Source organism: Gossypium raimondii, chromosome 2 (genome assembly GCF_025698545.1).
Source record: "Gossypium raimondii isolate GPD5lz chromosome 2, ASM2569854v1, whole genome shotgun sequence".
Lineage (NCBI taxonomy): Eukaryota > Viridiplantae > Streptophyta > Magnoliopsida > Malvales > Malvaceae > Gossypium > Gossypium raimondii.
In genome coordinates this window covers 25,608,434-25,623,132 of record NC_068566.1, presented here as the reverse complement: position 1 = coordinate 25,623,132, position 14,699 = coordinate 25,608,434, and the positions used below count along the sequence as shown (strand labels likewise).

At 31.6% G+C, this 14,699-nt stretch overlaps 1 long non-coding RNA gene across 4 annotated transcripts; it reads right to left on the bottom strand.

Annotated features, from left to right (window-relative positions):
* Positions 1-8,871: 8,871 nt before the first annotated feature.
* On the bottom strand, positions 8,872-11,944 carry LOC105788296 (uncharacterized). 4 transcript variants are annotated; one of them, XR_008192872.1, is made up of 5 exons: positions 11,677-11,944; positions 11,211-11,493; positions 10,298-10,417; positions 9,687-10,178; positions 8,872-9,226 (listed from the first exon to the last, which is right to left on the bottom strand). It is a non-coding gene; the product is annotated as an uncharacterized LOC105788296 (long non-coding RNA). The 4 variants fall into 4 exon arrangements; XR_008192871.1 differs by having other exon boundaries at positions 11,415-11,493; positions 11,677-11,940; XR_008192870.1 differs by having other exon boundaries at positions 11,211-11,939.
* Positions 11,945-14,699: the final 2,755 nt, after the last annotated feature.

Here is a 14,699-nt window from a genome sequence, read left to right as displayed (position 1 = left end):
TCACAAACAAATTGGCGTGTTCAATTGGAAAAAGCTAGTTGGATTCTTTTAAAGGAGATAGTGATCAGATTTAAACAACCCACACGGTTGAGGCCGTTAATTCGAGTTGGGCTTTTTAGATCGCAAGGTTGTCGAAGTCTTAAATTACGGGTATGTACCACATGGTTGGAAATTCAACAAGGGTCAATTTGCAGGTGATATCGGGATCGACTACAAGAGGAAGTGTTAGCGGTTTGAGGTATCCTTGATTGCTATAACCAGCTTATCACTTGGAAGGAAAATTCTATTTCAAGTATCGATTCAAGATTGAAGCACACCGAGGCTAAGACTAAGCTTAAAAAATATTTTATTTATCCATTTATTTATTTTCTTAAATTTATTTTTACATTTTCGAATCTGTTTTTATTTTATTTTCATGTTTCCTTATTTTATTATCTTAATCAATTTAAACCCCCAGTTTTACTTTTATTTTCAGCATTTTTACATAGGTCGTGGGCACGACTGTGACCGCGACAGCGATTCTGGTCGCGAAAAAAGGTGAAATTAGATAGCCAATCCCTATGGATTCGACCCTATTGCTCCATACTGATAATTACTGTTATTTTGTCGTAAGAATTTATATTTGGTGGTTTAAACCACATATTAATTTTAATGTATTATTGTTTTCCTTGCCTATAATAATACATTAGTCTAAATGTATTATTATTGTTGTCTTAACCTATAATAATACTTGACTAATGACAATTTAAGAATAATAGTATCATTAAAGGGACTTTATTATGAATCAAATTATTTAATATATAGAAATAAAGATTGAATATAATAGACCTAAAGATAAATTTAACCACTAATGTTTACTCATTTTATCATTTTGGCCCTTATTGATTTTAAAGTCATTTTGACAACCTTTAAAATTTAGTCAAGTTGCTTGCTTTTTATAGAAAAATCTACTAAACTATTAAATTTGTAATGGCATTGGTTTGACAACTCCTCTTGAGTTTTGCATATATTTCACTGTTGGATAAATTTTCTAAAAGTTTTTATGAACTTTTTTAAATTTGTTGATTTTAAATATTTTTATTAATTTTTCTAAAATTTTTATGAATTACATGTGGACTGTCGGCCACATTAATGTTATTAAAGTTTTAACAATTCAGTTAGCTTTTCCATCCAAAAGCAAGCAATTTGACTAAATTTTAAAGGTTGAGGGCCAAAAAAACCCAAAAAATAAGGGCCAAAATGACAAAATGAATAAACATTAGGGGCTAAATTTATCTTTATGCCAATATGATAATGAGAATATCTTTGGGCATACTTTAACATGTCATCAATGGTTTTTGCATGAAAAGTAAAATTAATAAAAAAAATATTGACTCATTTATTACCTAAAGTTTAATTAATAATAAGTTATATTATATATGTAACGCCTAAAATTTTCAGCACAACATTTGATATTGTTCTAGGATTTAGCGTAGTGAGTATTTTAGAAAAATGTAAATGAGTCAATTAAAGAGAGAGCATAAGGAATTAATTTGATATTGGAATATAAATCACTGTAAAAAATTGTGGATGTGAAAAATAACCTAATCGTATTTTTGAAATGTATGAAAACTAAAATACAATTTGACTAAATAGAGAAATATATGAGTCAATAATGATTAGTTAGCATGAGAACAATGTGAATCATGTATTGGTGTGATAAGGATAACATTTGGACTAAATTACATTTTTTTTATTTTTTTTGGTCGTAAAAAGGCATAAGTGTAACTTTTATCACAAGTAGACTAAGGCTTCCTTTGGATAGGCTGTGTGGTCAGCTTCGATGAAATTAAAAACAGTAGTGACGGTGAGATTACTTACTATGACGATGAGATTGGATATTATAGTGGTGAGATTAAAACTAGCGGTGGGATATGTGTTTGAATTCAAACGCAATGATAGCAGTCAGATGAGAGTAGAAAATGACTATTAAGGATATTGCATTAAATTTTTATAAATGTAAAAAATATATAATCAAAATTTGTATTTTATGTTGAATAATAAAATATATATTAAATTTACATTTATGTGAAATAAAACTTGTAATAAATAATTAAAATTTTATAAAAATATTAATTATATTTGTATCTATTCTTTATTAATCATATTATTATTTATTTATGATTAATTATATAAAATTTATTATTATTTGTGATTAATTATATAAAATTTATTATTAATTGGTTAAGGCTAAAATTGATTTTTTTTTAAAATCTAATTTAAAAAAATAGAGTTTTAGGCTGATTTTTGGGATATTTAGGGAAATAGGCCGATTTTGGAGATAGAAGTGAAAACGCGTCCAGCAGAATGCGTTTTTTGCTTATGTGGCAGGAAAGTGCGTCCTGCGGGACGTATTTCCCAACTTTTCCAATAGTAAAATTGCAACAGTCACAAAACCCAATGGCTATAAAATGACTAGTTTATTTACTATATAAACCCTGGCCATCTTCTTCATTTTGCATTCAAATCCAATTCTCTCAAGTTTTTAGTTTTCAATTTTTCATTAAATTTCTTTAAAATTCTTGTTGTTTAATCATCTATTTCGTATTTTATTTGTTTTAATTGATTTTTATAACAACAAATACTCTTATTCGTTCCAATTACAACCACATTTTCGACGTCCAATTGCAAATGGTAATAAAATATTTTTCATTTTTTAATTTTAATTAAGTTCATTATTAAGTTGTTAAGATTATTAAATTTGATTTTTTTACATTCAAGCTAAAGATTGAATTTTGGAGACATACGTACACAATCTATCATCGAATGCATCGTGTGTAATTAAACGATACTTGCAAGAGTCGAGATTCTTGCACATGTCTCGTATGTTAGGGGGTGTAGATTGGGTCTCACACTTATTAGCATGTTGGTGGAAAGATGGAGACCTAAGACACATACATTTCATCTTCCATTTTTCATATGGTGAGTGTACAATCACACTTAAGGGCGTAGCTTTAGACCTCGGTTTACCAGTGGATGGACCAGTCGTAACAGGATCAATGATCGTTGGCAGTTGGAGCGGCATTTGCAAGCAACTATTAGGCAAGGTGCTGAACAAGTTTTTTGGTAGCGGATAGAGATGAATGGTTGGAAGATAATTTTAGTTATCTCGACAACACCTCAAGTGCCCTTGAAAGAGAACAACACACCTGATCATTCATCCTAAGGTTAATTGGGGGTGTTTTAATGCCCTATAAATATTGAAATCTAGTACATTTAAGGTGACTACTACAAATCATCGACTTGAAAGAAGCAGGCTGACTCAGTTGGGGATTAGTCATGTTGGCTACGTTGTACCAAGAGATGTATCGAGCGACGCAACCACAAAAAATTAAAATTGGTGGTTGCATACTCCTTCTACATTCTTGGGCATGGTATCGACTATCATTTTTCGTACTATAGTTTGAATGGATGCCATACGTCAATCCGAGAATTCAAGCATGCATCCCGATAGAATATTTGGCCAATCCCAATATCTAGCACATGAAGGTGCCATTGATTGTTTACACAACAGTGGAGATGTGATCGCCTCTGGACGCACTAACGTTTCGAGTGAGAATACTGCACAAAAGATATAAAATAAAGTGTTGTCCGCAAGTATACAAGTTAAGTTGTAATATAGTACAACCTAGTAGTAAGTAATCTGAGGATCGTATCTAAGGGAAGCGAACACTAAATTAATTCTAACCTAAACACAAATAGATCTAATTAGTATTTTAAATAAATCATAATACGATAAAAACATAAATAAGAGATTTTTGGGTTTTTTATAATTTAATAACTAAAATAGCATAAATAAAGAAACTATGGAAAACTATTTTGTAAACTGTATCAAATCTAGCTATGGGTGTTTAGCTTGTTTTAGTGGTCATAGCTAACTCCTATTTCTGGTTTCTATTCAATCAACTAGTCATTAACCTAGCAGGATCTCTCGATCTTCCACTAAACTAATGAGTTGACAAGAACTACTTATCTCTTGACCTCACAGTCTAGACCGATTTGGGGATAAGGTCTTTACGGATAAGCTATACCAATTTTGGGTCAATTCCACCAAAATGACTTTCGAGGGTCGTCAAGCCTAGGGTTTAAGTTATTCCCCTCCCAAATAGCTGATCCATTAAGAAAACTCTATATAGTAATCAGTTAATCACACCTTCATTCGCTAATCCCCCATAAGAGGATTAGTTCCCCATGGATCTCATGAAAATAATAATCTTGAAAAATAAGATATGCATAAAGAATAAATCAAGAGGAAGGTTTAGAGAATCTTGAATTGTATTTAATTAATTATAAGCGCAGAATCCACAAGATATGTTCCAAGTCTAAAAAGCAGCTTCTCCAAATAACATGAATACGAAGAACTAAAATAAACCTAAAACCTAAAAGAAAGGAAAAGCTAAAACTAAAATTACAAAGGAAACTTAAGAATATCAAAAGTTGTCCCTTAACAAGTGTTTAAGAGCCTATTTATAGAGTTAGGGTTGCCATCGTCCTTAACCCTAGGTCAGTTGACGCTCTTTAACTTTTGATTGTACAGACCAAAACGCCCGTGGCTCGTAAGTATTTCCTGTACAAGACTGATGTCGCGACACCCTAGTGTCTGTGTCGCGACATCGAAGGCTGTATGCTCAAGTTTAGGGTAGCTTCAGGGATGTGTTGCGACATCCCATGGCTGTTTTGCGACATCGAAGGCAATATCAAGATTCTTGCATTCTACTCCCTATGTTGCGACATCGAACTTCCCATGTTGCAGCATAGCGATTAGTATTGAGTTTTTACGCCTTCAGATGGTCTCTTGCACACTCACTAACTACGTTAGGTTGCCTTTGGGCCTCATTCAGCCCCTAAGGTCAATAAAATACTCAAAATACACTCTCTCTTTTTTGAATTTAAACTAAACTATGAAAACTTAACTAAAGTATAATGAAAATTCTTATATTCAAGCTCCTCAAGTGTGAAATGTAACACCTCTAACCCATATTTGTCACCAAATTAGGGTTAGGAGGCATTACCATGCATAATTCCTTTCAAAACATACATAAATTAAAACTTGATAAAACTTAAACCATTATCATATTTAAAATTTATGGACTCCCACTATTACAAAATACAACTTACAATTTATTAATCTAGTTTTTTTTACATGCCATAATTAAAATTTAAAAACAAACATTTTAAATACCAAGACTACGGATAGGGTGATGATCTTGCTGACGATTCCCAAACTTGAAGCTTGATCTTTAATAACTATAAAAAAAAAAGACATAAACAAATAAAATAAGCTACTATAGCTTAGTAAGTCCATAGCACATCAAAATTTCAAGAATATATTACATAAATATCGAATAATTTTCTTACTCTATAAATAAACATTAAAATCTTCACTTTGCTATTAAGTGATACACTGAATCAAATATACATATACATCAAGATATAACCCAATAATTACTTATATATATTCTTTAACATCTAAAATCGAATATACAAATGTATATTTATATAGCGTAACACATCTTTATTTGTCAAATTATAAATCATGAATTCAAAGAGATTTAATAAATTCATCGATAAACATATATATATATATATATATATATATATATATATATATATATGAAATGCATACATATTTACATACATAAATATACTTCACAAAAATATAAAGGTTTATTAAGCTCATACTTTTCTTATAAACAATTAATAAAGATATATGTGTACTTACGGTACATTTATTCATTATAAATATAAATGCATTATCCACCTTTCATAATCTATCACATTTGTCTCAGTATATTAATCATAAATAATCAAATACTTCCATGATAAAAATTCCTTGCAGATGATATGTATACCTATTTAAGATTCAATATGCACATAGATATATTTCTTTAATATCTTAAACAATCACACATATATCAATTTGTATATACCTTTCAATTTCATTTAGTAATTCCAGAGATATAAACACAAAATTTATCAGTAATATATACCGAATAGAAATATAAACTTCCTCAATTACTGAAATCTGTTCAATTCACATATTTAAACAAATTCACCAGCAATTAGCCTGCTAGGTTTCAGAAACCCGATTCAATTCACCGGTAATTAGCCTACTAGACTTATCGTCCGAATTATTTCACCGGCACAAAGCCTGCTAGACATAAAGTCCGAATTATTTCACCGGCCTTAAGCCTACTAGGTTTTAAACCTGAAAGTTCCATTTCACATATACAAAGTACTTTCTCAAATAATTCTTTACAGCAACCACATATTCGTAGTACACCATAATCAAACAATGAAGATTTTGTAAATCTTATCTTTAATTCAGCTCAAACATTTAATAATTTCATAAACACTCACACATATATATATCCTGCTACTTAACTAAATTTAATACAAAACTTTACATATACTTACACTTATACGAAATAACTATATATGTATATTATTACCTATTCGATATTTCCATTTATATATAAATATACTTAACATTTAAACTTTGAAATATGTTCAAGACTTATTCAAAATTATACATATACACTTCAATTCACATAAAGACATTCATTTGAAATTATTTAAGCATATACAATATTCGAAATGATTTTAAATCAACAAATACGATTTCTGTCAATCTTCCGTTGCAACATTTTCAAGTTACGATGTTTACTTCAAATGCTCAAACTTGGACTTTTCAAAGATTATTCAATTTCTGAAAATATCTTTCTAAATAAGTTCAAAGAGATTACTTTAGATTTTCTCAAGCAAATCAACACGCTGATTTTGAATAAAAGAGATAATGATTTTTGCAAGAAAATAGCTAAATGTTTTACGTGGCATCATCATGGCCAATGTGATATTCAAGATTTGACCATAACGTTTAGGCTAGGTTTAGGGGGTTACAGAAATACTATGTCAGGTTTATTGTATCGAACCAATAGTTTGAAAATTATAATTTGTATGTTAAGGTAAATTATTGTTTATTTCATTTGAACTTACTAAACATTCTAAATGATTACTCTGTTATTTTCCATTTCTATAGATTGTCGATTTGTGGAACTCATCAGTTAGATCAACTTGGAGAACACTATCCCACCTTTGTTTTGGTAGTCTTTTGTCTCATTTTAATATTGGTTTTATAGCATGTATATAGGGTTAATATATGTGTCATTTTGGATGGTAATCTTGGTTTGAATCTTGATGGATGATTAACTTTGGACTGGTTAATGGGTATGTATATATGTGTGTATGCTTGGTAATATGTTATATTTTAAAAAATGTCGCAAAATAGAATGCAAAAATGGTATCGGTACTAAGGAAAGGTATCGATACCTCAAGCTTAGCATCAATATCTATTGATTTAATTGGATTTTCCAAAACATTGAATCTTAAAATGGTATCGGTACCTAGGATGGGTGTCGATACATGTTCTGTGATTTAAAAACTTTACAATTTGGTCCTATTTCATGTTCGGTTTAGTATTTAGGTTGTCGTAAACTCGATTGAGTTTCAAAAACGTTTAATTAACGAAAAGTAATTGCATTATGTGATGTTAGGTTGCTTTTAATTATTTAATTTTGATATTCCTGACAATAGTTATTCTGATAACAGTTGTGGCATCCCGTAGCTCAAACTCGATGATTAGGTCGAGTGAAAGGTGTTACAATGAGTCTAAAATACCTCTTCTCCCAAAAAGAGAGGAATTTGAGACAACATTGTTGGATTGAGCTATTAAAAGATTATGATTGTATAATCAATTACCATATTGGGAAAGTAAATGTTGTAGTTGATGCACTGAGTAGAAAAAAAGCATTTCAATTGCGAGTAATGTTTGCTGAGCTTAGTATTTGTGATGATGGTAGCTTGTTGGCTGAGATAAGGATCCACTGCAGCAAAACAAGCTTTTAGAGGCCTTTTTTTAGGCTTATAGCGGCGCTTTTGAGTGCCGCTAAAACTATTTGCAACGCTTTCACAAGCGCCGCAAAAAAATGATGCTATAAACAACGTCGCTAAATTTTACAGCGTTTATGTGAAAAAAGCCGCTATAGAACATGACCTTTAGTGGCGCTTTTATAAAAAATGCCGCTAAAGAACATAACCTTTAACGGCGCTTTACCCACAAACACCGCTAAAGAACATGACTTTCAGCGACACTTTATCACAAATGCCGCTAAAGAACATGACCTTTAACGCCGCTTTTATCACAAACACCGCTAAAGAGCATGATCTTTAGCGGCGCTTTTATCACAAACGCCAATATAGAAAAAGACTTTTAGCAACTTTTTTGTCACAAACACTGCTAAAAGTATCGTTCTTTAGCAGCGTTTATTAAAAATGCCACTAACTTTGGCAAATTTCTAACATTCAATTTTCATCTATATACAACCCTTCCTGTAGCATGAAATCCAACCAAAAACAGCAAATCTAAATATACTTCAAATTCAAAGAAAGATATATGATATAGATTGATAACTGAAGTATAATTCAAAATATTCTTACAATAATGTTAAAAGTTACAATGTTAAAAATATTCTTACAATAAGAAAACAAATGTTTAAGATGGCGGATTTTGCGACTGCTGAAACATCTTCATCATAGACTCTTGACATCTCTAACAAACATTCCTACCTTAATTCCTGAAGCATAATAAAAGTTTATCAATCTCATGTTGAATAAAAGCTCTCCAACTAAAATATTACAGAAAATGTAGAAATATAACTTAGATAAAAACCAACCATAATCTCGAAAGGGATAATTTGCGTAAGAGTTGGATTGTCCGAATGGCATACACCTCTGAGCTTGTCATTTAATTCAGATGGCTCTCGATAACCACCGAGACAAAAAATAGTCCTCAAGCAACATATTAGTATCAATCCAAAACCACATGTACAAAGAAGAAAAGGTAGTCCTCAATAGACATCTACAGATTTGTAATTCATCCTAAAAGTCTAATCCCATATACCACATTATCAATTATGTATTATCAATCAACTATGGTATTAAAAAAGTAAGAGGATAGACAACAAAAAGTCAAGCTTAAAAGCTCAATTACCATGTCAATATGGATAATGGGAGTCTTTTGAGTACTAGCAGAGACATTCAAATGAGACTTCGTAAATCCATTTGACAAACTACGAAAACGGTTACGATATCTATTTCTCCAGGTTCCAATAAAATGCAGCCTTGAATTCTACAATAATTAAAAGACTCATCAGTGTGTAGCTGTTATAACAATATCTATAGACATAAACAACTCAAATGCATGAATGCCCTTTCAAAGGGAAGCCAAGAAAGCATTAATATTAACAGTCCAGTTAATCAATTACTATTGATATAAACAAGTTCAGCGAAAAAGTTACCACAATGAAATGCTCGATAAACAAAACATATTGTGCTACTTGGGCCACTACCAGGAATTCAATAAACTTCAAGTGAAACTATGGCAATCACCATATGCCAGTTTACAGAATACACTGGTAATTAACTCAATAAGGCATACTCAAACAATTAGCCACATAAAGGTTTAACATTCCTAATAATTGAGGGGGACAGAACAATTGGCTTGAAGCAAATATCACAAAGGATTATAGAGAACTAATCAAATATCGCACAGCAATGTGAGAAAAGGAAATCATTAATCTATTCAATACCTTGAAGTAATTCTCCACAAAATTGGGATCCCCAAGAGTTGAATGCCGATGCTTGGAAGGTCCAATGACTGTTGATGTTACCATGATTGTCAAAACAATGGCTACTAACAGATGAAGAGGACTATTCAGGACAGGACTGAAGTCTGTCATTTGCCATGCTTTCATCCTCCTCCTGCAGATTACTCTGTTCTACTACCTTTACTTCCTCAGGTTTTTCACTATAGCTGTTACTTGGCCCATCAATTACTGTTTTATCAGTATTTTCATACATAAGCTTATCATTTTCTTCAGTAGCTTGCTTCCTCCATTCAAAGGAATTACCTGCTTCAGAAAAACTTGCATCCTTTGAGGCATCCTTCAAACATAAAACCTCATTTTCATGTTTTACTTCACAAATTGCATTTGTAAAAGCACCCTCATCCGCAGGTTTACATTTTGTAGTGAAGAAGGCTGACAATGTGTTAGCAAGCTGGTCAAGCTGGTAAGGAACCCCTTGAGCAAACAAAACAAGATCCATAATAATTCAATAATATGGCAAAATGATAGTTGACACTATTCATTACAAAAAGTAAGACAGATAAATAAAATTATCAAAGCTCCACAAGGAATACCATTTCATTGGAGTTAAGGTTCAATAGTTAATCGACCATTTCTCTATGCTTATCTCTTCTACTATATAACCATAAACTGCAAGCCAACTAAATGCATCAACAAGTATAATGTCGCAGCTCCTGCACATTAATAGACAAATAGAAAATTAGTGAAGGCCCTAACATCATAGATTACAGCAAAGAGACCAGATAATCAACAATGGTTAAGAATATTTATAAAATACAATTTACAGGGTATTTTCGATTTCGTTAACTCCTCTAAAAAAGACGAGACATGAAGCAGGAAAAACCAAATAATTGATTTTTCTTGAAAGTTAACATCACAAAAAAAAAAAAAAAAACTATTGATAAGAACAAGCTATCGAAAAACATGTTCCACATTGCTTTGATCTTACATCTTTCGTTCAAACCATCCAAAACACATTTAACAATGGAAGCTGTCCACATCAAAATAAGAAACCAGCATATCTTACAGTTAAACAAATCTTCAAATCCAACAAGAAACACGCGCATCAAGATTAATATACTAGAGAATATGCTAAGGGCAAAAAAAACCATGGAGCCTTCGCATAATAGCTACATAAAGCTAGAAACTTAAATATGACACATGGGCCTCTTTCACTCTCAAGATCCTTATCAGGCGATAATTCCAATGAAGCACATAGCTCAAGTCTAAAACCAAGTTATCAAAGTCTCATTTTTATAATAAAAATACAAAACAACCCACCAAACATGAAACCAAATCAGAAAAAGATCAAATAAAGAAGGAAAACACAAATTAAAAAAGAAAGAGAGAGCAAAAATTATTTAAAGAAACGTGTTTTCCCTATTCTTGCACCTTAATCAGTAAACCTTACATACACAAAAACATAATACTGAGCTAGAAAGTATAAACATTTAATAAGAAACGAACCTTATTTCAATCGTTTCTAAATTGAAAGTATTATCCCAAACAGAAAAGAACGACCTTACCATTAAACAACAAGAACATTAAGATCACAAGATATATGTTAGTTAGCAGAAAAGAAAAAAGACCAAGATGCAAAATCAGGTAAAATAACGGAAGAAGAATCAAAATCCATGATTTAACGATAAAATATGAAAGAAAGAGACGAACTTGGAACCAAAACGAAGAGTAGAGGCCATGAAAAACTTGGGAGGCCGGCCATTGGTGGAAGAGCAAATGAAGGGAGCTTCTGAGATTGAAAAGTGATGGGATTGAATTTCAGAGCCATTTATTTTTAGGTATTTTGGGGTTTTAAGAGCTCTTTTTAATTTTTTTTTCGGTTTGAGTTCTCAAGCTTTGGCAGCTACAGTTTCCTCCACAGAAAGTGCAAACGCTTCTCGAAAGAATCATAGCCTATTTAAGGGATACTGACCTTCCAAAATCAGAGAAAGGAGAAGAGCGAAAAGAGGAGCGGCCCCAAGCCATGCCTAGGGTTTTCTGGTTACTTTTCCTCTTCTTGCTGCTATTACTTTGATTGTTCGAAGAATTTGAACTGAAGCTTCGTTTCGAATTAGAGGAATCCGCACTCATTTTTTTCTTGGAACTGAAAGATCGTGAAATCGTTCAAAAATAAAACCACCGCCACAACCGAGAAAATAAAAAACAGGAAGAAGAAATAACAAAATTAGCGGGAGAATTTCAGTTCATAAATAGATTTTTATATGCTATTATTGCAATATTTGCAGCTCTTGTAAAAAACGTCACTAATTGTATAATTTTTAAGTCACTAAAAAAATTAAATTTCTATAGTGAAACAGTGCCTTTTTGAAAAATTTTAATACATAGTTGCGGCGTTTTTGGTCGAAACGTCGTTATTGTTTATCTTTTGCGGCGTTTTTCTCATAAACGCTGCTAATGATTGATTTTTTTACAATTTTATATTTAATTATTATATAATTCATATTAATTTTAAATAAATAATTTTGAAAATTTAAGTAATATTTAAAAGAATTAGATAAATTTTAAAATTTTTATATAATTTTTATGTAAGAAAACAAAACAAAAATTAAAATTAAAAAGAAACTTTAAAAACTATAATGATAATTTTAATATATTAAAATTCATATTATCTCTTTTACAATTATGTAATAAATTATTTAACATATAAATTAAAAACTTAATCAGTCATATAACCAAAACACTTCAAAATTATTTTAAATAATAGTATTTTAATTTTTTATTTTTAACATATATTTTTTATGTTTTTACTTTCAAATTTTCTATGTTTCATTTTTTCTATGGTACCATCAACCCTTAGCCCCTAAACCCTAAACTATAAAATTTAAACCCTAAATCCTAAGCACATAACCCATAAACTATAAACACTAAACCATAAACCTACACCCTAAACCGTAAATACTAAACTCTTAACACTAAATCATAAACCCTAAACCCTAAACCTTAAACCTCAAACTATAATCCTACACCTTAAACCTTGAATATATATTACAAGGGGCAAAAGTAATTAAAAAAGAATCTTATTGCTTACTTAAACCCTAAAATAAATTGATTTTTTGTCATTTTATAGAAAACCCTAACCCTTAAACTCTAATAGCCTAACATCTAAAACCATGAACAGTACTAATACCCTAACTATAAAATAATAAACCCCAAACCCCAAACTCTAAACCATAAACCCTAAACTCAAAACTCTAATCCCAAATAAACATTATATCATAAATTCTAAAACCCTAAACCATAGGCATTAAACCTTAAATGACGTCGTTTTGCTCAACTTTTTTGTGGCATTTTCCGAAAAGCGCCGCTAATGCTCGATCTATAGCGGTGTTTTTCAAATAGCGTCGCTAATGCTCGATCTATTGCGGTATTTTTTAAAAAGTGCCGCTAATGCCACTTAAGCTCACCAATTTGCTTAACTTTTTTTTGCAGCGATTTCCAAAAAGCGCCGCTAATGCTCTATCTATAGCGGCATTTTTCGAGAAGCACCGCTAATGCTCGACCTATAGCGGAATTTGTTTTAGAAACGTTGCTAATGCTTGACATTTTGCGGTGTTTCTGTCATAAACGCTGCTATAGCTTTAACCTTTTGCAGCGTTTTCATACTAGCGCCACTAATGTACAACTTTTGTGGCGTTTTTGATTCAAGCGCCGCTATAAACGCCACTAAAAACCTATTTTGTTGTAGTGATTAAGTCAGTGTTGGTTGATCGGATTAAGGAGGCTCAGTTTGTCGATGCTAAGTTATTTTAAAAAAAAGCTTGTTCAGCAAGGTATCGTTGAAAATTTCTGTGTGGATGTGAATGATTGCCTTAGGTTCCGCAACTAAATCTATGTTTTTTATGATGTCGAATTAAAAGAATTGATTCTACGCAAGGCTTACAATAATTCATTTTCTATGTATCTTGGTGGTGTGAAAATGTACTGTGACTGATAAGAATCGTATTGATGGCCCAAAATGAAAATGAATATTGTTGAATATGTAGAAAAATGTTTGACTTGTTAATGGGTAAAAGATAAGCATGAAGTTCCCACTAGGTTGTTGACTGCCTCCAAACGTGTGAACTGTAACACCCGGATTTCTAATAACTCGAAAATTTAAGATACTTGGAGGACTAAAATGAAAGAGACTGCAAGTTGGCGGCCTCTATTGGAAGAAATGAGAAATTTGAAAACTAAATTGGACATGGTTGAGAACCCAACCTAGTTCAATTGTTATGGAACCAGCTGGTTCCTTAGTGGGAGACATAATGATTAGCGACTGATGGTTCTCCTAAGGTTGTATTATCGCCGGAAGGGCTATAAATAGCTTGGAAATGGCTTCCCAGGGATGATTTTCTTCCCGAACTTGTGTCATTTTCTCTTCTTTACCTTCTTTGGTTGCTTTAAATAAGAGGAGGCCATGGAAGGTTCTGCATGGAGAGTAGACTTTAGGAGGATTAAGCTGGAAAAGTAGGGAAACCAGCAAGCTGCTGCCAGGAGAATGGAAGCTCTAGTGTTCGAGAAAGTTAAGCCGTGGAAACGATGGAGATTTAGGTGAGTTCCAAACTCCAAACCTATTGTATAATCTATGTTTTCTGAGTATGCCATGTTTGCATAAGCATGAAATGGTAATAGTATAGCATACATCATATAGCCATGAAATATGATGATATGTGTAACACCCTCAACCGTCCCCGTCACTGGATTAGGATTATGGGATGCTACAGAACTGAACTGAACCAACATGCTATCATAGATAAACCATTTCATACATTAACTAATTAAGTTAAACTCAAAGAAAAACACGTCATTTCATAATTTATTGGTGCTAAATTAAACATATTTATGCTATAAAACAATTTAAAATAAATCAGTGAATTAATTAAAATATTTCATAAAAACATGAAAAAAATGAAAAACAGGGGTCACACGACTTTGTGGCCAGGCCGTGTGACA